Source organism: Palaemon carinicauda, chromosome 23 (genome assembly GCF_036898095.1).
Source record: "Palaemon carinicauda isolate YSFRI2023 chromosome 23, ASM3689809v2, whole genome shotgun sequence".
Lineage (NCBI taxonomy): Eukaryota > Metazoa > Arthropoda > Malacostraca > Decapoda > Palaemonidae > Palaemon > Palaemon carinicauda.
In genome coordinates this window covers 67,475,028-67,500,027 of record NC_090747.1, presented here as the reverse complement: position 1 = coordinate 67,500,027, position 25,000 = coordinate 67,475,028, and the positions used below count along the sequence as shown (strand labels likewise).

The 25,000-nt window shown below is 40.6% G+C and overlaps 1 protein-coding gene across 2 annotated transcripts in view; it reads left to right on the top strand.

The window, feature by feature from the left end:
- The window catches only part of Gs1l (GS1-like), a 255,445-nt gene that overhangs the window by 94,170 nt on the left and 136,275 nt on the right, over positions 1–25,000 (top strand). The window lies entirely within an intron of this gene.

Sequence of the window (25,000 nt, the reverse complement as noted above, 5' to 3'; positions counted from 1 at the left end):
AGAGGTTCCACTGAATATATATATATATATATATATATATATATATATATATATATATATATATATATATATATATATATATATATATATATATATATATATATATATATATATATATATATATATATATCAGCCTTCGTCCCCCATTACAAAAACTAGTACAAACCTCTCTCAGGCCATGTCCTTGCCTGCCTGATTTGATGGAGATTCCACTAAACACCAACTTACCTGATGCACCTGTAGTGGGAAAGGTGCAGAAACCTAGAATACCACCATTTATTACTCATAAAAGAGAGATATCCCTATTTCTCACCCCCCTCACCCCCCTTCATTAGAAACATTAAAGTTATTACATTAAATAAATTTGATGTTTCTAATGAACCAGAAGATAAACTGAATAAATCAGAAATTCAAGTTGGGGTACACCATCCGCCTCAACAAATAGATCAAAAGGACACAAAGAAAAACACAAACGTAAAACCCAATATATCAAGACCATATCTGAAGAAACCTACAAGTAATAATGTTAGATTAAAATATGCTAATGGGAAGACCTTATCCAAGATGTCTTCCAGAAATAATCCATAGTTTTCTCCCCCATTTTGCTATGGAATTGTCAGGGTTTAAGGGCCAAATATGAAGAACTTAAGATCCTAATTCATGAACATTCCCCTATAATTGTATGTCTACAGGAAAGTAAGCTTGATTCTAACACTCCTAGTTCTCGAGAGTATGTTAACTATAGAACACCATACAGTGGAACCTCTACACACGAACGTATCTACATCCGAATTTTCCAACATCCGAAGTAAAATTCGAGCAAATTTTTGACTCTACACCCGAATTTTATTTCAACACACGAAGTAAGCAATTTTCGTCGGACCGGTTGTATGGTTGTATCCGAATTTTTCGACATGCGAAGTACAATTCGAACATGTTCCGACTCTACACCCGAATGTTTTTTTCGACACCCGAAGTAAACAATACTCGTACGTGTAGTCGGTGCTCATAGCGCCTGAAGTGTTTTTTATTTCCGCCGATAGAAGGCAGCACATCGACCTCAGAGGGACGCTCAATTACTGGGTCTTGGGTCAGTCCTCTGTTCTCGTCGACTTCTTGCGGTTGTGCTCTGTGCGTTCTGCTATTAACTCTGTTTTAATCGTGATTTTTTACGTGCATCCTTTAACGGTAATTTACGTAAAGTATGGGTCCTAAAAGGCTTAGTTTTGCCAGTGGTAGTGGTAGTGGTGAGAAAAGGAAGAAGGAAATGCTTTCTTTAGAAATTAAGCAGGAAATTATTGAAAAACATGAGCGTGGCATCCGCGTGAGTGAACTTGCTAAACAGTATGGCCGTAATATGTCGACGATCTCGACAATCCTTAAACAGAAGGAAGCTATTAAAGCAGTGAAACCTTCTAAGGGGATCACTATAATTTCCAAATGCCGTACCCCTATCATAGAAGAGATGGAACGACTTCTACTAGTGTGGATTAAGGATAGAGAGATCGTTGGCGACACCATCACCGAGACCGTTATCTGCGAGAAGGCGCACGCTATCTTTACGGACTTGAAGGAGGAGAGCTCTGGGGGTGATGCTGGGGAGAGTTCAACCGAGCCTTCCTCAGATGATTTTAAGGCATCTCGTGGCTGGTTCGAGAAATTTAAGAAACGGTCCGGGATTCATTCAGTTGTTAGCCACGGGAGGCTGCTAGTGCGGACACAAAGGCTGCAGCTGACTTTGTCAAGAACTTCGAAAAGATCGTGCAGGAAGAAGGCTACGTAGAGCAGCAGGTGTTTAATTGTGATGAAACCGGGCTGTTTTGGAAGAAGATGCCGAGTCGAACCTACATCACTGCCGAAGAGAAGAAATTGCCTGGGCATAAGCCAATGAAGGATCGGTTGACTCTTGCCCTATGTGCCAACGCTAGCGGGGACTTTGAAGTCAAGCCCTTACTGGTTTACCATTCAGAGAACCCTAGGGCCTTTAAAGCACACAACGTCGATAAGGATCAGCTTCATGTTTTCTGGCGATCCAACTCGAAGGCCTGGGTCACTAGGCAATTCTTTGTGCAATGGGTAAACCAAGTTTTCGGCCCTTCTGTGAAGAAGTATCTTCATGAACAGAAATTGCCTTTAAAGTGCCTGCTATGCTTTGACAATGCACCCACTCACCCCCCCCCGGACTTGAAGATGATATCTTCGATGAATTCAAGTTCATAAAGGTGCTGTATCTTCCACCGAATACCACCTCTATCCTCCAGCCCATGGACCAGCAAGTCATCTCTAATTTTAAGAAGCTGTACACCAAGCACTTATTTAAGCAGTGCTTTAATGTCACGCAAAGCACCAACTTAACTTTGCGTGAATTTTGGAGGGGCCACTTCAACATTGTGCACTGCTTGAAGATCATAGATCAGGCTTGGGTGGGATTAACTCGACGGACCCTGAATTCCGCTTGGAAGAAGCTTTGGCCTGATGCTGTTGCTCCCCAAGATTTCGAGGGTTTTGACCCCGAACCTGATCCCGTGGTTAGTGCAGCGGAAGCCGTAGAGGAAATCGTCTCCCTTGGCAAGTCCATGGGTCTGGAGGTCAACGCAGATGACGTTACGGAACTCGTCGCCGAACATCACGACGAACTGACGACGGATGAGCTCAAGGAACTCCGTGCTATGTCGGAGCACATGAGTGATGACGAGGAAGGGAGCGAGGAGGTAGAACATGTGTTAGGTTCGGCGCAAATAAAAGAGGTGTTAGGAAAATATCAAGACGTGGTCGACTTCATCGACAAATACCATCCAAAGAAATTGCAGGTTTGTCGTGTAGTTTCTCAATTCGATGATGTTTGCCTAACTCACTTTCGAAACATTCTGAAAAGCCGTACCAAGCAATTATCTATCGATGCTTTCTTTAAAAAAAACTGCGAAGCGAACTCGCGATGAAGAGGATGTAAGTGAATCGAAGAAAACGGCAAAGAGTGAAGCGGAAGAAAGTGAAACGCAGAAAACGGAAAAGAGTGAAGCAAAAGAAATTCAGTCAATTTTAAATGTAGAGAGTGATAGTGATTAAAATTACGTAATCATCAAAAAGAAAAAAAGAAAATGTAAAAAAAAAATATAAAATAAAAAAATAAAAAAAAATAAGCTAAGTTATGTTAAAGTTCACTTAGTGTAAGTTAGAATAAGTTACGGTAGTGTACGTTTATCGTAGTTAACCTCTCTACCTCCTCGCCGCCCGTCCGTCTCCTCTCTGCGTAGCAAGACTAACAACACCTGCGCTGGAGTTTCTAAGGTAAAGTGACGCTAAAAACCCGTTTCTTATTTATCATTTTTTGCTAATTCTTCTTATTTACATGTCTATTCTTCTTATTTACATGTCTATTATCTAATTTAGTGTTCATTATTCTCATGGGAAAATTATGTGTAGTAGTTTATTAAGAAGTTATCATAGGTTTTAGGGCTCAACCTCGGATTAATCCTATTTCAATTATTCTTATGGGAAAAATTCGTTTCTACATCCGAAGTTGGTTCTGGAACGGATTAAATTCGTATGGAGAGGTTCCACTGTATAATCAACAAGCAGGGAGCCATGGCGGAAGTCTCATGTACGTTCGTCGAGATGTTCTCCAAATACCTTTGTCTATTCGTACACCCCTGTAGGCAGTGAGTGTACAAATTGATATAGGGAGAAAATATACAATGATGATTTAGTAGAGGTCATTCAACAACTCCCTCAACCTTTTCTCTTACTGGGAGATATGAATGGTAGACATCCTTAATGGGATGATGGTTTGGCAAAGACAAGGGACAATATTATCTCATCAATTGTGGAGAATGAGGATGTTGTACTCCTTAACACAGGAGAGCTCACGCACTTCCATGTTCAGACAGGTACCTTGTCATGCATTGACCTTTCAATTGCAAGCTCTAACTGCCTTCTTGATTTTGATAGGAGGACATTAGATGATTGGCATACTAGTGATCATGCATCAATCATTATAAACACCAACAAGGGTCCGCCTTTACAAAGATCACCACAATGGAATTTTGACAAGGGCAGACTGGGTTAAATTTTGTGAGCCGAGTGAAATCGAGCGGAGTGAGAACAGAATGAAAGTATTGATGATGCCATAGACCTACTGAATGGAACTCTCCATACAGCAGGAATCAATTTGATTCCCAAAACCACAGGATTATTCAAACGACGACCAGTCCCGTGGTGATCTTCAGAATTAACAGCCTTGCACAGAGCCACTAGAAAATCTCTTGACTAGATTGCGTAGACGCCGTACGGATGAAAATTTGATAACATACAAAAATTGTAGAGCAAAGTTCCGTCGTGCCTTGAAAGAAGCTAGACGCTAGTCTTGGGTGTCTTGTTTCCTCCCTTAACAGTAGAACACCACCATCTTCTGTATGGAGGAAAATGAAAAAAATTGCAGGCAAATTTACCCCGAACCCACCACCAGTGTTGAAAGTGAACGGTCAGTATGTGACAGAAGCAAATGATGATAGCAATGCCGTGGCTGACCATTTTTCAAATGTATCATGCAAGTGTGTAGCAGCTTCTGGTCACCAGTATAGGAGCATTGAAGAAAATAAAATTTTGAATTTTGCAACAGGAAGGGAAGAATCTTATAATTATCCTTTTACTGAAGGAGAACTTGATTCCGCACTTGCTACCTGTAACGATACATACCCTGGACCTGATGGAATTCTATATGCAATGATTAAACATGTACATTTTAATATGAAGTTATTTATTTTAAGCATCATAAATAGAATATGGCATGATCATAGTTACCCAAGTGTTTGGGAATTAGCCATTATTTTAGCCTTTTTAAAACCCGGTAAGGACAAGTTTTTTGCTGCAAACTATCAAACTATTGCATTGACATCTTGTTTATGTAAAATCATGGAGAATATGGTCAATGCAAGGCTGATGTGGTACCTTGAAAAGAAGGGTATTTTATCACCCATTCAATGTGGATTCAGAAAAATGCACTCAACGACTGATGTGTTGATACGACTTGAGTCCTCCATTTGTGAAGCCTTTGCTTCCAAACAGCACCATGTGACAGTCTTTATTTGACCTTTAAAAGGCACGTGATACCACATGGAGATATGGTATACTTAAAAATGTTCATGAGTTTGGATTAAGAGGAGAGTTGCCACTATTTATTCAGTCATTTCTTTTACGTAGAGGTTTTCCGGTGAGAGTGGGGGAAACTATCAGAGAGTAAATGTCAGGAAGGAGTTCCCCAGGGTAGTGTGCTGAGTGAAACTCTGTTTGCACTAGCAATTAATGGGATATCCTCAGTCATTCCCTGGGATGTTCTCTCAACATTATTTTGTGGATGATGTCTCCATATCATTTGCTGGAGCTAGAATGTCAATGGTTGAGAGATAAATACAACCCTCAATTGACAAAATTATCCAGTGGGCCGATATGAATGGATTCAAGTTTTTGGCAAGTAAAACTACTGTACGATTGTCCATTTCTGTCGTATCCGGGGAGTACATCCAGACCCGGATATATACATTAAAGGTTAACGGATCCCATGTGTAAGTGAAGCTAAATTTTTAGGTTTGATATTTGATTGTAGGCTTACATGGGTTAAAAGCCAAATTTCTTGAGGCTATGAATCTTTTAAAAGTAATGTCACATACATCATGGGGGCCAGACCGCAATACTTTTTTTAAATTATACAAGGCCTTGAATTTTCCCAAAATTAGTTATGGTTGTGAAATATACTCCTCAGCCACCCCAAGCCGGTTAAAGATATTAGATTCAATACATCATGCTGGTATTAGATTGTCCACAGGAGTGTTTAGAACCTCACCTATCCCAAGTCTCCTTGCTGATGCTGGAGAGTTACCTCTAGACTTTTACCAAATGTCTTCTATTATTCGGTATTGGTTTAGATTGCCAAGACTCCCTAATTTTCAGCTTCTCAGACTGCAAGCCTTTTAAGGCACTCAACATCCTTTGGGTTGCACCCAAAATCTCCTCAACCTTATGGCTTTCGGGTGAAACAATTATTAAAGAGTCTTGTTATAATTAGTACTAAGGTGCTTCCATTTAAGGTATCATCAACACCTCCATGGAAATTACCTGAGGTATCTTTTTGTAAATACTTTATTGACTCTAAGACGAATATGACTGACTTAGAATCCAGGTATCTTTATATGGAACATGTTGCAGAACATAGAGGATCGTCTTTTATATATACATTACTGATGGCTCCAAATCTGATGCCGGCGTTGGATTTGGAGTACATAGTAATGGTTTTAATTGTAGAGGTGCACTTCCTCTAACAGCTTCCATATTTACTGCCGAACTGTATGGCATGCTAACCGCTGTTGAGAAAATAGCATTGGAAAAGGAGGGTGATTTCACAATTTTTAGTGATGCAAGGAGTGTCCTTCAAGCTTTAGAAGTTTTTAATTCTAGTAACCCTTTAGTTTTAAAGATTTTAGAATGGCTTTTTATTATTGGACTGAGAGGTATAATGGTTTGATTTTGTTGGGTTCCAGCATATGTAGTTGTGTCTGGGAATGAGAAGGCAGATTTACTGGCGAAGAATGCTGCATCCGAGTTGCTACTAAGAAGGTATCCCATTCTCTGTAATGATTTCCTACCAAACATCAAGAAATCATTTTGTAATAAATCGGAACAGCACTGGGATAGTCTAGATGGCAATAAAATGAGGCAAGTGACTCAGTTTTGTCCCTGAGTTTATAACTAAGACTCAAAATCTGGCTGTAGTGGATCCTAGATTCGGGCCTTTTCTGATTGAGGGTCTCCATTCTGAAACAGATGACCCAGACCAACTGTTACTCTGCCTTGTGAGTGCACTGAGGAAATACTTAGAAAGAACCTCTAGTGCCTGCCCTCAGATTGGCAGGGTTGTTGTGAGCACGGGGAGAACCAAGGGTAGTATTACAAAGAACTCAATATCTACCTGGATTAGACAAATAATTGGGAGAGCCATATTACCAGGCTCCTCACCTTCCAGTCGTTTTCATGTTCACGACGTCAGGTGTGTCACCACATCCCTGGCATTCAAAACAGCAAAGAATGTTCCCTGCCCTTTATTATTATTATTACTAGTTCAAAAAGCAAGATGCTATAAGCTCAAGGACTCCAACAGGGAAAAATAGCCCAGTGAGGAAAGGAAATAAGGAAATCAATAAATGATATGAGAAGTAATGAAAATTAAAATAAGATATTTTAAAACATTAATAATATGAAAACAGATATTTGATATATGAACTATAAAAGGACTTCTGTAAGCCTGTTCAACATAAATAACATTTACTACGAGTTAGAACTTTTGAAGTTCTACTGATTCAACTACCCTATCAAGAAGATCATTCCACAACTTGTCACAGCTGGAATAAAACCTCTAGAGTAATGTGTATATTGAGCCTCATGATAGAGAAGGCCTGGCTATTAGAATTAACTGCATACCTAGTATTACGAACAGGATGGAATTGTCCAGGAAGATCTGAATATAAAGGATGGTCAGAATTATAAAAAATCTTATGTAACATTCATAATGAACTAATTGAGCGATGGTGCCAGAGATTAATATCTAGATCAGGAATTAGAAATTTAATAGACCATAAGTTCCTGTCCAACAAATTAAGCTGAGAATCAGCAGCTGAAGACCAGACAGGAAAACAATACTTGAAAGAAGGTAAAATGAAAGAATTAAAACGCTTCAGAATAGATTGGTCACCAAAAATCTTGAAAGACTTTCTCAATTAGCCAATTTTTTGTGCAATTGAAGAAGACACAGACCTAATATGTTTCTCAAAAGTGAATTTGCTGTTGAAAATCACACCTAAAATTTTAAGTCATACAAAGTTAAAGAAACATTATCAATGCCAAGATCCAGATGTTGAGTTACCACGGTCCTTGACCTACTTATAATCATACTTTGAGTTTTGTTTGGATTCAGCTTCATAGGCCATAATTTGCACCATGTACTAATTTTAACTAGATCACTATTAAGGGATTCAACAACCCCAGATCTACATTCAGGAGATGGAATTGATGCAAAGAGAGTAGCATCATCTGCATATGCAACAAGCTTGTTTTCTAGATCAAACCACATGTCATGTTTATATAGTATGAATGGGCCAAGAACACTACCCTGAGGAACACCAGATATCACATTCCTATACTCACTATGGTACCCATCAATAACTCTTTGTGATCTATTGCTTAAAAATTCAATAATGATGCTAACAAACGACCCACCCACTCCCAACTGTTTTAAGTTTGAAAACAAGGGCCTCAGGATTAACACGGTCAAAGGCAGCACTAAAATCAAGGCCAATCATATGAACATCTTGACCACAATCAAGGGATTTCTGTACAGCATTGGAGATTGTAAGAAGGGCTTCACATGCTCCAAGGCTTTTACGAAAACCAATTTGCAAACTAGGGAATAGATGATTACCTTCAGCAAGCCTATTAAGATGTTTTGCCAAAAGACGTTCAAACTTTAGATAATATGGGAGTAATGGAAATTGGGCAGTAATCAGTTGGACTTGAGCTACCACAAACACATTTACATAGTGGAGTAACATTACCAATTCTCCATCAAATGCTAAAAGCTCCTCTTCTTGCTAACTTGCACAAAATAACAGATAACTTTGGAGCTTAGAAATCTGCAGTCTTTATAAAAAAACAAAGGAAAAACACCATTTGGGTCTACACCTCCATAAGCATCAAGGTCCATCTAGAGAGCTTTAATTTCACAAGATTTTTACCTGAAAGACGTAACCCACAGGAACCTGGATACATTTACCTTAGGTCTTGTGCTGGCTCCACAAAACGTGGTCAATACCACCTCGGCTCCCTTGTAGGACAAGTAGCAGGTCGCATATAGTGCCAGAACAAATGACAAATTTGGAATAATTTGTATTTTTTACCTTACAAACCTGGAACTCTCTACACATACTGGTCCCGCCATTACCTTCCCCCGGAAGTCCTGCCGCAATTGCAAAGTGACGGTTGTTTACTACTACAGGTGTGAGCTGGATGGTTGGTTTACCCCTGCTACCCTCCTCCACTATCTAACGGAGTGTAGTTACACCTCGTAAAAGCTTTAATGGCTAGTTTCAGTTATTGCCGAAATAATACACTTACGTAAAGAGCTCCAGGATTGTATAGTGAGGAAAAATAGAACTTATTCCAAATTTGTTATATTACCTTCCTTCAACTCTCACCTTTCTTTCAATAGATTTCCACTTTTTCCTGCTTTTAATTTTAACTAAATTATATTTGTGTAATTGATAGATGGTGACATATTTTAACCTTTATTTTTTTTAGAGTTAAATCCATAGCACAATGCACATTAGTTTCTTGAATTGTTTCCATTCTTTTATATGTGACTAAAGTTTACATATTTGTGCCTTTCCATTCTCCAAAAATAAAATGAAACAAAGTTCTGGAAATGAAGTAACTAACTTTTGTTAAAAGTCAGGTAACTTGTGGCATTGTTTCAACTAATACGTCAGGATTTTCTATATGTAAAGCAAAGCATTCAGGTACAGTTATATAGTATAGTACAATCAAAATTTAACAAGACAGTTGAAGGGAGGCTGTCATTCAGCAGCTTGCAGGTTTACTTTAAATGTGTGATTGCCCACATGGGACTGCTGACAGATTGTTTCTGGTATATTTTAGAATAGATTAGCTTACATCCATGATGCAAAGAGAAGTACTTTTCCCTAAATATGGCTTGTGTGTCAAAAAGTATACTTGTTTCTATGCATACACTGTACAAACCATTCATGGTTTGAAATATGAGATGACTTCAGTGCTAGGTGGAATAGCTGTTGAATCATTAACAGGGTAGTTGGTTAATGACAGTTTGTGCGAGGGGGGTAGCCCCACCCACCTGCCTGTCACAGACTAGCCACTTTTGACTTTGGCAGCAACCAACGCAGATGAACTGTTGCTTTTCTCTTTTACCTTTTGTTTCTTTTTCTTACTTTGATATGTTAAAAGCTTATTTATTAAGTTTGTTTTGTGAGTGTTCTCCCATGTGGGAGCAGAAACGCACCAAAAGGCAAAACGTGTGGTAATGGTTTATTTGTGAATCTTAATGTGTTGTGTATCATTTATGAAGGTCATACTTTATGCAGTCCCCCTGAGAGTGTTGTTCACACTCTTCCGTTTAGGAAGACGATGTACTGTTTGGAGCGAAACTTGCTTAACCGAGTGATAGTATCCTTTCTCCTGGCGGGGGGGGGGGGGGGGGGGGGGTGTTACCCTGTATGGACTAAGTGTCAACCTTACCTGTGTGTCCAATTGTGAAGAGAAATTTGTGTTGCCTGATACACTTGTTGTGCATGTACACCCTGGTGGTGATTCATTTGTAGTTTAGTGTAGTATAGTGGCATTGTCAATGTGTATTGCCTGTGCTCTCTTATGACGTATTCCCAGTGTAGTGGTTTGCATTGCTGCGAAGGAAACTCTTGTAACTTACACCTTCAAAGGAGCCCAGTCATTATCAGTCACCCGGACTCAGTGTAGTCTAGTGGCATTGTCAATGAGTATTCCCTGTGCTCTCTTGTGAAATATTCCCAGTGTAATGGTGCATTGCTGCGAAGGAAGCTCTTGTAATTTTCACCTTTAAGAGAGCCTAGTCATTATCAGTCACCCAGACCATCATTTTGCTGACAGAAAGGAAGAACTGTTTCCTCTCTTATTCCCCTTGTCAAACTCTTCTTAATGAAGAAGAAATAGACTAAGATATTTGCATTGGAAGGCCTTGGGCTAAAAGTTCCTTGTGACATATAGCAATTGCTTTCTTTCCTTCAGGAGGGATTAGTGATACTCACCCACTAACTGGTACCTTCAGGGTCAGTCAAACAGAGCATGTACTGATGTTACAGTTGCTTCTGTTGCACTGGAGACAGAAAAACTATCCTACCTGAACCGAACACCAGCACTTTAGGCCAGGGAATGTTGGGACGGATGCATCAGCTTTTCCTATTCCTGTTTCGTGACTTGGAGGATTTTTGCTCACTCTTAGCACGCTGCTCTGTGTAGGACAAAACTCACCTGCCGGCCATTACCTTGGGGTCAGTTAGTGATAACGATTCTGGTGTAACAGCTACTGCTGCTTTCACCTATAGCAGGCTATAGATTTGGTGTAACAGCTGATGCTGCTTTCACCTGTAGCAGGCTATTGTGTAAAGAAGACCCCAGCCTACTCATAATTCCAGCGAGGACCACCAGTAACTACTACTTCCAGAAAGTGTTGGACTAGTGTCTGCCCTTTCTTACTCCTCCAAGGCTCAATCCAGGAAAAGTTTTATGAGAGAAAAAAATGGGAGAGCAGGTGCTAGGCTAAGATAAACTCTAATAATTAGTAGGAGGAGGCCTTGCCATGTACATTCCCTCTCCATCTTTTGTTTGAATCCATTCCAGATATACTTTCCAGGTTCCATCTCTGGGCATGTCGACACTGATGGAACGATTCTGGATTTATGCACTGGCTGACCATTCTCTATTCCACTCTGGTGTGCTCTCGGCTGAACTTGATTAATTTTAGATCACATTCAGTTGTAACTTTTTGCTCCATTCTCAGCCTCCAGAGACATCATGCTTTTGGTGACCCAAGAGACTTGTAGTCCAAGTAGGCCTTCAATCATCCCTACTATTTTTATTGTTATTACTATCCAAGCTACAACCCTGGTTTGAAGAGCAGATGCTACAAGCCCATGGGCTCCAACAGGGAAGGCATCCCAGTGAGGAAAGGAGATAAGGTAATAGCAAATAAAGTATATATGTTCCTACACAAATACAAACCATTGTGTTTTGCATAGGAGAATGAAAACAGTGAAGGTGGAATGCTGTAGTTAAAAATTATTTTTCAACTTCTACAAGACCTTTCCTCTTCACAGGAGGATCTTAGGCATACCTTACACAGGCAAGCCTTCTCCTCACCATCCCAGAGGTCAGCAGGATCTTCTAAAGATGACTTTTTTCCATGCACCTCAACCAGTGTATTTCCATGATGTACCTCGACCAGAGGAGCCTCACCTCCTTGTGCCTCAACCCTACGTGTCTCTCCCAACAGACGGACACTTTTAGTGCCTCGCCTCAATGTGACTCGCCCTCCTGGATATGCCTCACACTCCTAGATGTGCCTCAATTAGACACGTTTCACCTTCCAGAGCTTCTGAATGCTCTATGCAAGAGTAGCCTGATCGAGTTTAATGCGCCCTAATTGATCATGCATCTGAATGCGCTAGGCACACTTCTCATAAACACTCTTCACTTAAGCACTCGCCCTTTTCTGACAGCGCCTCTCTCAGGCATTCGTCACTGAGACTTGTGTCAACAAAATGTAGTTTTTCTAGATGCACCACCCAGATTACGTCTCTGGTCCGAGCGCCAAAAAATCTACTAGAGCTAATGTTCCCTCAGAGTTTGATTCGAGGTTTATGCAGAAACACCTAGCACTTGTTAAACTAGGTAATAGGAGGAGACAAAGATGATAACCCCAGGAAACCCCTCCTCAAAGGGATACTCATTTGAGGATATACCGGGGATCTCTGTCTCCCAGGGAGATCATCCTGGTGGATGATTATCATTTCTCTCACATTGAGTGCACAACTTCCTCTTGATCCCCTTCACCTAAATGACTGAGGAAGGATGATTTCGACTGTCAGCTAGCCCCAGTCCAGGATCTTCCAGTCTCCTCTCTCCATTGGCAGCAGTCTCTAAAGGAATTAAAGTCTCTCAAACCTTAGGGGAAGCCGCCTACCTCCCATTTCGGCCATCTTTCAGGGTAGAAGGGAGAGACGTTATTTTAAACGACAGCCTCCTGGGTTCGGCCAGGAACAATTTCCGAGAGAAGAGCCGAGTATGACTCAGAAGATTCATCCCCCAACTAGCAGAGCCAAAGTATCCTTTTATGGAGGAGGGCAAGCCTTGACTCGACCTTCCTCCAAGTCCTTCGCTGTATTCGAAGGTGAATGGTCTTGTGGAGGCCCTATCTTCTCCAAAAGAGAGGAAAGCAGCATGACCACCTTTGTTGAGCACCTGGCAGCTCTAAACCTTGTTTGGAACTTCCTTGATCAATCCTGGCCACTGAAGCTCTAGACAAGGTCGACTCAGCTTTCAGAAGAAAAGGACTCTTTGAGAGCGTGAAGATCATCTTCTCTGATTCCAGTAGCATTTGCAAGGCAAAAGAAATATTACCATACGCAAGAGGCTCTTCCTCTGGATCCTGCAGTATCCACTTTGACACCAATTGTCACAACAGTGTCTGGCAGAATCTTCCATCTCCTTCTCACCAGCAGACACGTCAAACATGGAGGCTACGTCTATGGCGATGTCATGTCACCTAGGACTTGTCCGACCCTGATAAGAGACAGGACCTGAAAGACAGTGTTCTCACGAGAGCAAGGGCGGTAGAGTTCTTGACTTACCAGACTGTCAACCAATGGCCCAGTTGGGTCCTTAAGTGGCATGATGTCAGTACATCTAAATTTCATTAGGGCATTGACTGACAAAAAAGATTGGACCTCTGTAACTCCTCTTTAAACTAGAGGGTCCTAACCTGTTTTCAGTAGTGGAGGTAGAAACTACAACCAAGAGCTGGAGGAAAGACAGCCAGAACTCCTTGCTTCATCGAGCCATTTTCTTCTGGCAACCACAATCTGCCTTCACCACAGGTCAAGCTAAAGCTAGCACTCATTGGCACAGGTCTGTAAGCCAAAAGAGAGGGGCAATTCTTGGCCTCAGGCATCCTTACTTGAGAGAGGATCAAGCTAGCCCTTTTCGACTCGCCAATGCAAGGGATGTTTTAGGAGCAGAGGAAAAGGTCAAGGACGACAACCCTGCTAGGGGCCCTAATCCTTCCACTATACCACCAGTGGGAGAATGGCTACAATACTGTTGGAGGAGGTGGTGGTATCACATGGTGGAAAGATTGGGTGCACGTTCTCATATCTGGGTACTGTATCTCTTCATGTTTATTAACTATCCTCTACCTTGATTCCAATGCCAGCGACATCATCATCCTATTTCCAGGGATCAGTGAAGGTTTAACCCTTCAGGCAAAAGGCCAGGTTATGCTGGAGAAAGTCACTTTCCAAGAGGCTGACAATGGCTCCCCAGGCTCCTTCAGTCGACTCCTTTTTTTAAAGAAGCCTTCTGGAGATTAGAAACAAGTTTTTGACCTCGCAGCCTTGAACGAGTTTGTTCTGCAGACTCTGTTCAAGATTGAGACCACAGCCATGGTCAAGCTTTTGGACATGAAACATGGTGACGCATACTTCAAGATCCCAATTTCTCCCTCCTTCCTCGAGGAAGCACAGTACGGTCCGGAATTGTGCAATTCCCCATTTATGGTGTCGTTAGTTCTCAAAAATAAATGTTCTTTATCTGCGAAGCTGTTAAAAGTCTGCAAGTCAAGCGCCATAAAATGTATTAAATATATTGTTTATTCAAGTATATTGGTAGACCTATGTACAGTGCCTGAGAATAAATGTAACCAAACCATATTTATCTTACATTTTATTTACATAATTTCATAATAAATAGCCTATTTGAGGAAAAATTACATAACAATGAAATCAACTTTTAACCATTCAAGTCCAGCTGACAAAATGTAAACGGAGTTGTGGTTACGTTCTTGTCAACCTTCATCTTTCTCCAACACTTTGATGATTTCAATGGTAGTTTGGCATAATAAAGCATTATTTTATTTTAGTACAGTATAATATGAAAGCTTTACTTTTCACTGTGATTTTTCAAGGTTTTCACAGGTACGCTGGGTTCGTTTATCTGCAATGAATAGCCTAACTTCGGTAATGAGTTGGCAGTATTTTCTGTCATATGTTTTAAACAGTGAAGATTTGCTTTACAAAGATTTGTTTTTACATAGTATACGGTATATAAAAGCCTTTCTCTCTCCGTTAATAGAGGCATTCAAAATCCTTAAAGGAATAACAAATGTAGATTACAACAATCGATTCACACTTAGCACAAATCAGTCCAGAGGTAACAGATACAAACTGGAATTGAAAAGATACAACACCACTCAGTGTGGCAATTTCTTTACATACAAAATACCAATTACTTGGAATAGACTTCCAGTGGATGTAGTAAACAGTAACACAGTAAACGAGTTCAAGAATAAGTTTGACAAGATCATAAGAACTCTAAATGCTTAAACTAAATTGCTCTACCAAAGAGCATATGGAGTCTGCAGATGGACTGAAAAGTCTTTGAGACACCAAAACTGTTTAAGTGTGCGTAATAGTAATAAAACGCTATAGCAGAATGTTAAGTGTATTAATTTTTCATTAAAAATCCACCATGATTCAAATTATCCTTACTTTTTCCAATGGCGCACTGTCACATCGAATGTTAGAGTGGTAACCCAATTTTTCGATAACTTTAAAATCCAGTCTTGTACTTAAATTTTTTGCTGATGGTTCCATAATAGATATGGGTGCAAGTTGGTACGAAATTAAACTGACTGATAACGGAAGTTAGTAAAAGTATTTTGAATATGGAATGGACAATTGTCTTTTGCAACAATTTAGAATTATCGTAAATTATCATTCTGTCATTAGTGGCAGTTTGCTATTGTTGATTAAACGCAAACAAAATGGTTTTCCTATGTATGTAGGAATTATATGGATACGGTTAGCAAAATATTTGTAATAACATATTTATCAAAGACTCTTAATACCATTAGTTATCACTTTGATCATTTGCGTGTAAATGTGTTCGTTTGTTCATTATCATTGACGATGAAACATAAACAAATGGAAGGTTTCCGTCTTAGGTGGTGTGTTTAGGAAAAAGCATTACAGTATATAAAATTGCATTAATCTCATTTATTTCTAAGTTCTAAAAAAATGTAAGTAAAACAGCATTAGTAATAACAAAATCCTTATATAATCAATACTTGGTAAGATAGCTGTTGCTGCAAAAACTAACCTAGACACAGATATGTAAATGCCTTTGTTTGTTCGTTATGATCAGAGATGAATGTAGGCTAAACAAAACAATGGTTTCCATTTTAGATGGTGTGTTTTTTATGTGTTTAAGGAAAGCATGATATAAAATTACCTTTATTTTGTTAAGTTTGGATTTTCAATGATACAGCAAAAGCTAGTTTATATACTGATGGTTTTACAATTCACCAGTCGTCTTATACAACAGATATGACTTAAATTCATTAAAATTGGTCCTAATTTTAGGTTGTGTTATATGCAGAAATATACGGTATCTACACCCATTCTTGGTGAAATTTTAACCTATTTCAAGCTATTAAAACTTTTAAACATTTTAAATGTTTTATTTATTCATATGAACAATTTGCTATTAGGAAAATACAGTGTAATATATAAAAAGTGTTGAAAATGGGTTGTAAAAATGTTAGAATGGGTAATTTGCCATCTACCTTGTCCCTAATGGAATTATTCCTGTTATGCTTTTCAAAATATGCTATTTTTCATTTAAGTGGGGCTGTGGATTGACAAATTCTTGCACAATTTGGGACCCTACTGTACCTACCTGTAGTATTTGCCGACAACGTATTCTCGTTCAGGGTACTTTACTTTAGATTCTCAACAGCTCTTCAAATCTTTACAAGTGTCTTAATATTATTATTATTATTATTATTACTTGCTAAGCTACAACCTTAGTCGGAAAAGCACGATGCTATAAGCCCAGGGGCCCCAACAGGAAAAAATAGCCCAGTGAGGAAGGGAAACAAGGAAAAATAAAATATTTCATGAACAGTAGCAACATTTAAATAAATATTTCCCATATAAACTATAAATACTTTAACAAAACTGGAGGAAGAGAAATTAGATAGAATAGTGTGCCCGAGTGTACCCTCAAGCAAGACAGTGGAAGACCATGGTACAGAGGTTATGGCACTACCCAAGAATAGAGAACAATGGTTTGATTTTGGAGTGTCCTCCTAGAAGAGCTGCTTACCATAGCTAAAGAGTCTCTTCTACCCTTACCAAGAGGAAAGTGGCCACTGAACAATTAAAGTGCAGTAACCCCTTGGGTGAAGAAAATTGTTTGGTAATCTCAGTGTTATCAGGTGTATGAGGAAAGAGGAGAATCTGTAAAGAATAGGCCAGACTATTCGGTGTATGTGTAGGCAATGGGAAAGTGAACCTTAACCAGAGAGAAGGATCCAATGTAGTACTGTCTGGCCAGTTAAATGACCCCCATAACTCTCTAGCGGTAGTATCTTGACGGGGGCCTGTTGCCCTGGCCAACCTACTATTCCAGTTTCAGTATGGGCATATGCCAATGGCATTCGTTTCCTATGACACCTGGACAATTGGCTATCCTGAGAAACTCGGAGGAAACCCTTCTCCTCCACTGATCCAGACTTCTTTTTTTTTTTTTTGTTACGATCTAGGAATCATGGTGAATTTAAAGAAGTCTGTTCTAATGCCAATGCAAAGATTTACGTACTCGCAAGGATTTTTCCATCTCTAGACAGGATATCTCGCACAAGAAAGGTAGCAATCCCCTTTCTTCGACGGCCCCTTTTGCTGCCACATGAGCAGCAGAAGTTATTAGTGCACTTGATATGTTTGGAACACCTATAACCAAGCGGTTGCCTTCACCTTCGATCACTACTGTGGGAGCTAAAAGGGTGTTGGTCGCAGCATACCGACCATCCCCTTTCTCTAGTGCAGATAGGTGAAGAGGCCAAAAAGGATCATTGTTGGCCGAATGAGTCAAACCTCCCGAACGGTTGCTCTTTCTTCACTCTGCCTCCAGAATTCCTATTATTCACGGACGCATCCAAGGAAGGTTTGGGGAGTACACCTTCTTGGTTTCCAGGGATGTATCTGAATAGAAGGAAGAAAGTTGGCCCATGTGCTCGGAATTGTTGCCACGCACGTGTGCAAGACTATTGTCGCGCGTGCAAGAGCATTGGTGCTTGCGTGGTTGGAAAATCATCGACGCGCGCGCGGAAGACCAGCGGCACCCGCGCGGGCAAGAGCATTGGCGCTAGCGCGCGCGGGAGACCATCAGCGGCGGGGCGTGGAAGATCGTTGACATGCGCGAGCAGATGACTGTTGGCGCGCGCGCAAGAGCATTAGCGCTCGCGAGCAGAAAAATGTCGGCACGAGCGGGAGACTATCGCTGCCTGCGTGTGGAAGATTGTCGGCGCGCACATGCGTACAAGACTGTTGGCGCGCGCAGAAGACTATCGAAGCGTGTGCGAGCGGAAGACTATCGCAAGACTATTGGGGCGCGCGGGAGACCATCGGTACCCGCGCGCGGAAGATCGTCGGTGCTTGCGTGCGTAAGAATGTCGACAAGCGCGCGCGAAGCAGCAGCGCTAGCAGGTTGGCGGGTCAGCTGGTAGGATGACCAGTGGCAGGACGATCAGGAACTGGGATGTGGTCTTTGAAAAAGGGCGAGCATCCACCGATGGGGACCGTAAGCAGGTCTGCGTTAGAGTCCAGGACCGAAGTCCAAAGGACTTCGTTGCAGCGCAAGGTTGCGCTGGTAGATCGGTAGGTCAACTGGCAGGATGATCAGGAACTGGGATGTGCCCTTTGGAAGGGCGAGCATCCACCGATGGGGACCGTAAAAGGTCCGTGTTAGAGTCCAGGACCGAAGTCCAAAGGACTACGTTGCAGCACAAGGTTGCGCTGGTAGATCGGTAGGTCAGTTGGCAGGACGATCAGGAACTGAGATGCGCTGGAAGGTCTGCTTGATCCTCCGAAGAGGTGTCTATATGAGAGGCCTCTCCCGTGAACGAGAGAGGTGAATACTTTGTAGAAGAGACCTGAAGACGCCCATGATGATGCCCCTAAGGGCCGGTGGATCAGCAAGCTGACCTTAGCAGTAGCGATCCTCCGAAGAGGAGTCTCTATGAATGGCCTCTCTCGCGAACAAGAGAGGTGACCACATCGTAGAAGAGACTAGAAGACGCCCATGATGATGCCCCTAAGGGCCGGTGGATCAGCAAGCTGACCTTAGCAGTAGCGATCCTCCGAAGAGAGTCTCTATGAGTGGCCTCTCTCGCGAACGAGAGAGGTGAACACTTCGTAGAAGAGACTTGCCAAGACCGTACTCCACCCCTGAGGGAAGAGAAACTCAACAAGGGGGGAGAGAAGTCTGGCCGAAGGGCAGCAACAGCAGTCGGAGACAATGAATTTATTAAGATATGGGAAGTCTTCCCTCTGAAGGGAGAAACAACCTCACACCTGAGGAGGAAACTTCCCTCGGAAGGGAAGTTGTCCAACCCCTGGAGGCGAACCTCCTTTAGCGTTCTAAGATGATCTGAAGTGCTTGCCATGTTGTCACTGGAGTACTTCTAAGAGAAGGGATGACGCCCATGACGACGTCCTCTGAGGGACGGCAGTGACAGCAGATTCCCCACGCATCAACAAAACAGCTCTGCTTTGTTGGCACTCCTAGTCGAACGAAGAAAAACTGCATAGTTAACTGGGAAAATGAAATTAAATAATTATTTAACAGAAATTCCCTAGGGAGGAACCCCGAGGGAACAACATGAAATAAGAATTAGGTATTGTGCCCTTCCTTCCCCAGTCGACATCCACGGGAGAAGGGGGGAGCGGAGTAATTGTAATAAAAACAGAATTATAATTATTCAAATCAGCTAAAAATATTCACTTATAGTGAGAACCACTGACCCTCCGAAGGGAAGTGTTCCCCACGGAGAAAGCTGAAAAGTTAAAATACAATTAGATTTTCACTAAAAATAATTGAGACAAACCATCGGAAGAGCAACCTAACCTGCGCACGGGAAAGGAGCTTCCCCGAATCCCCAATAGTACGCTGTTGTAGTAAAGGCGAACGACCTCGAGAAGAGAGAGACCGTAGTCAATCTTTGAAAGGCCACATTCCCTTCGCTCAGAATCTAAGTTTCCCGTAGGAAAAAAGGAAAAGGCGAAGACAATAGTTGAATGAAGAGGGTCCAGGCGATGACGATTCCCCTGCGGCGGCCGAGTTAATGGATATATGCCGACGGGAAGACCGATTGACCAGAGAGGGAGGTCGTTCCCCACAAAGTGGAACTGTGCTGGCCTTGCTACTACCGCAAGTGTCGTTGTCGTATATGTATCACACACACAGCACAAACACTATAAAGGAAACTTACTACATTTCTATACACATATGTATACATAAACATTAAGAATGTTTATATTTATATACACGTATAAGAAAAAGTAAGTTAAAAGACAAAAATTAATGGCAGTTCAAAATAGGCGAGGAGGGAGAGAGGAAACATCCGCTCTCGATCCGAGCCAAAAGTAAAGTGAGTAAATCACTGGTGTGTGAACGGGAGTGGTAGCAAGCTACCCCCCCCCCCCTACCCCTGCTAACTAGCGGTGTGGGTAGTTAACCCTTGCTAAATTTTAATGCCTCGTCACTTCAGCTCTGCCGAAAGTATAACCCCTAATAGATAGCATGGTTTGTATTCCAGTTACGGAACAACTCCTCATTAAGGATTACATAGTAAGACAATTGCTAAGTATTTGGAATATTGACTGAAAATAGTAAATTAAAACAAATAAAACCCCATTTTTTCTCCATGGGAATCATCTGAGCAGAAAGATAAAAGAACAGAAGTAATTTTAGCAAATTACACATTGGTCATATGAAGCTGACCCATGGATTTTCAACATACACACCTCAAGAAGTAGTTCCTTGGTGCAATTAGTGTGGCACTTTTAACCATACAACATATTTTATGTGATTGTAAAGTTTTAGAAGACAAAGATATTGTTTTTGTGGAAAAATTTTGTCCTACATTTTGTTGGATTCTGAAAATATGTTTTTAAAATTTTAACATTCTTAAGTAACAGGTTTAATAGATATAATCTACTTTTAATTATCACAGATTTTTATCTATTAATTTATTTTTTTCATCTTATATTTAATGCTGTACATGATTTTTTTTTTATTCATTACATTTGTTATATATTATGATTTATATCTCCTGAATTTATCAAGGCTAGCTGTCTTAAGAGTCAAGATACAGTAGCTTATTGGATTGGTAAATCTCCTTATTTTAATAGTAATGATAAATTTGTTCGGACTATGTCTTTCAAACAGCATCACTATTAGATGTGTTTGTTCCTAGTTCGGCACTTCCAATGTAATCTGGTAGGGGAGATAGGTTTTCTGTGATTAAATTCTGGTTTTATCTTGAACAGTGCTGACCGAAGCCTGGAGCTGTTGGAGTCACTGTTCTCACTCCTGTATTGGACAAGGAAGGATGACATGTCCTATTAGTGTGGTTTTATGGGACTTTTTCCCTGTAATGAGCAAGTCTCTTATTTCCGAGTACTGTACAAAAGGTGTGTTGAGCAAGAGATGGTGATAAGTTCTAGCTTTTTCAAAAACAAAGATAAAAGCAAGTATACATTGGTAAGAGTGGTAGAAAGGGCTTTAATCAATTATGTGTTGATAACTAAAAGAATGTTTGGAAGATTGAAAGATGATTACGTGTTTGGGGGTTTGATAATTTTTTGGTTGAAGGAAAGTTAGTCGTAGCAAAAGAGTAGGGAATGTAGAGGGGAGCTAGTGAGGGTTGAAGAGTTAATAAAATCTGAGGTAAAAAGTGAATATCAAGAAAGGTTGAAAACGGCATATGACAGAGTGAAGGTGAGAGAAACTGGTAATTTAGAGGAGGAGTGGAAGTTAGTAAAAAAAATTTTGTTGGGATTGCAAGTGATGTTTGTGGCAAGAAGATTGTTGGAGGCAGCATGAGGAAGGGTAGTGAATGATGGAATGAAGGAGTGAAGGTAAAAGTGGAAGAGAAAAAGAATGGCTGCAGACTAATAGTGTAGAGAAGTATAAAAGATATACAGAGAAAAATGTGTAAGTAAAGCGCAAGGTAACTGAGGCAGAGAGGGCTGCTGACCTGAGGTGGGGTCTGGGATTGGGTCGTTCATTTGAAGAGAATAAGAAGTTGTTTTAAAAAGAAGTGAAGAGAATAAAGAAGGCTGGTTTGAGAATTGAAGAGGCAGTGAAAGATGGAAATGGAAGGTTGTTAAAAGGAGAGTAGGCAAGGAAAAGGTGGGCTGAATATTTTGAAAATTTACTGAATGTTGAGGATAATAGGGCGGCAGATATAATTGCTGCTGCAGGTGTTGAGGTGCCAGTGATGGGAGATGAGAATGAGAGAGAGATTACAATAGAGGAAGTGAGGAGAGCACTAGATGAAACGAGAGTAGGAGAAGCACCTGGTATGGATGGTGTGCGAACTGAGATGTTAAAGGAAGGGTGTGTGACTGTACTTGAATGGTTGGTGAGATTGTTTAATGTGTTTTATGTTGTCAATGGTACCATTAGATTGTGTTTGTGCATGTATTATACCACTATATAAGGGTAAGGGAGATGTGCATGAGTATTGTTATTCATGGGGTATTAGTTTGTTGAGTGTGGTTGGAAAAGTGTATGATAGAGTATGTGATTAATAGGATTAAGGATAAAACAGAGAATGCAATCTTAGAAGTACAGGCTGGTTTTAGAAGAGGTAGGGGATGTATGAATCATTTTTACAGTAAGGCAGATATGCGAGAAATATTTAGCAAAAGGTAAGTACAGTAGGTGTATGTTCCGTTTAAGGATCTGGAGAAAGCGTATGTTAGAGTTGATAGGGAAGCAATGTGGAATGTGATGAGGTTATATGTAATTGGTGGAAGGTTGTTGCAAGCAGTGAAAAGTTTTTACAAAGGTAGTAAAACGTATGTTAGGATAGGAAATGAAGTGAGCGATTGGTTTCCAGTGAGTGTGGGGCTGAGACAGGGATGTGTGATGTCGCCATGGTTGTTTAAATTGTACGTTCATGGAGTGGTGAAAGAGGCAAGTGCTCAAGTGCTTGGTCGAGGATTGAAACTGATAGATGAGAATGATCATGAATGGGAGGTAAATCAGTTGTTGCTTGCGGGTGATACTGTACTGGTTACAGACTCGAAAGAGAAGCCTTGCCAATTAGCGACAGAATTTGGAAGGTTATGTGAGAGAAGAAAGTTGAGAGTTGATATGGTTAAGAGTAAGGCTATGAGATGTATGAGAAGGGAGGGTGGTGTGAGGTTGAATGCCATGTTGAATGGAGAGTTACTTGAGGAAGTAGATAAGTACTTGGGTCTGTTGTTGCAGCAAATGGTGAAGTGGAAGCAGATGTACATCAGAGAGTGAATGAAGGATGCAAAGTGTTGGGAGCAGTGAAGGAATTGGTAAAGAATAGAAGGTAGGCATAAATGTAAATAGAATTCTATATGAGAAAGTGATTGCACTAACTGTGATGTATGGATCGGAGTTGTGGAGAATGAAAGTGACGGAGAGACAGAAGTTAAATGTGTTTGAGATGAAGTGTCTGAGGAGTATGGCTGGTGTATCTCAAGTAGATAGGGTTAGGAACGAAATAGTGAGGGTGAGAACTGGTGTAAGAAATGAGTTAGCAGCTAGAATGGATATGAATGTGTTGAGGTGGTTTGGCCATGTTGAGAGAATGGAAAATGGCTGCCTGCTAAAGAAGGTGATGAATGCAAGAGTTGATGGGAGAGGTACAAGAGGAAGGCTAAGGTTTGGGTGAATGGATGGAGTAAAGAAAGCTCTGGGTGATAGGATAGATGTGAGATAGGCAAGAGAGTGTGCTAGAAATAGGAATGAATGTGAGCGATTGTGACGCAGTTCCGATAGGCCCTGCTGCTTCCTCCGGTCGCCTTGGATGGCCGCTGAGGTAGCAGCAGTAGGGAATTCAGCAATATGAAGCTTCGTCTGTGGTGGATAACGGGGGAGGGTTGGCTATGGTTACCCCCCAAAATTGGCAGAAGTGCCTTGGTATATAGATAGAAAAAAGGTTTGTAGATGCATAGGAATGAATTACAAACATCAAAAGTATTTGTATTTTTTCAAGCTCTGTGATCCTGAGTCCGTTGAATTACACTTTCTGCCTCAACGAACTCTCACAGTCTTGGGCCTTTGGTCAAAAGTGACTAGTCTATGACAGGATGGGTGGGTCTTTTACCCTCGCCCGAATCGTCACTTACCAATTACCTTGTTAATGATTCAAAAGCTTTTCCAACTCATGCTAAACTCATCTCCTGTTTTAAATTACTCAGGTTTGTATTGGTAGGAAGAATACAAGTTTCTCTTGAAATTTAGTAATAGTAACTTATTTCTTTTGCTTGATGCATTGTAACTTATTTTTGTCTGGCATTTTGTGGTGTACTTTTATTGCTGTTCTGACTACCTTCCAGTGTTACTTTTGCTTTGCAGTTCCAGTTTTAGAGTAGGCTGTGTCCAGTAGTCTTGTGTTTACTGATAGTGATTGGATTTTAATAGTGTTGGTAGTGTGAAGCATTTTTATTGTAGGAATTTTGGTGAAATTATTTTTTTATTTATAAGTATATCTGCATGTTGCACCATTAAAGTTTTTTGTGGATATTAATTGTGCTTTTGTAAATTTGTCAGGTGATAAAGTTCTGAAAAGTTATACTGTACTTTGTAGATAGTAAAAAAGTGATATATAATATTGAACTGGAAAGGGCTGTTTATAAAACTATATATACAGTACAGGTAAAGGTAATTAGAGTTTATTTGAAAAATTTGGAACTTGAGATATTGAGGAATTGATCGTTTGTGGTATGTCATTTCTACATCACTGTAATAGATCTGCTTTAGAATACTGCAATGTATCATGCAGGTCATGCTGGAGAAAATAAATTGGCTTCGTATCCTGGGCTTTTGATCCCAGAATTACTACGTAAGAAGGATTCTGGAGGAATGTCTTTTATTATTATTAATATTATTATTATTAGGTAAGCTACAACCCCAGTTGGAAAAGCAGGAGGCTATAAGCCCAAGGGCTCGAAAAGGGAAAAATAACCCAGGGAGGAAAGGAAACAGAATAGTGTGCTTGAGTGTACTCTCAAGCAAAAAAACTCATGAGAGGTATCATTGATATCTATTTTCCGACTTCAAATTG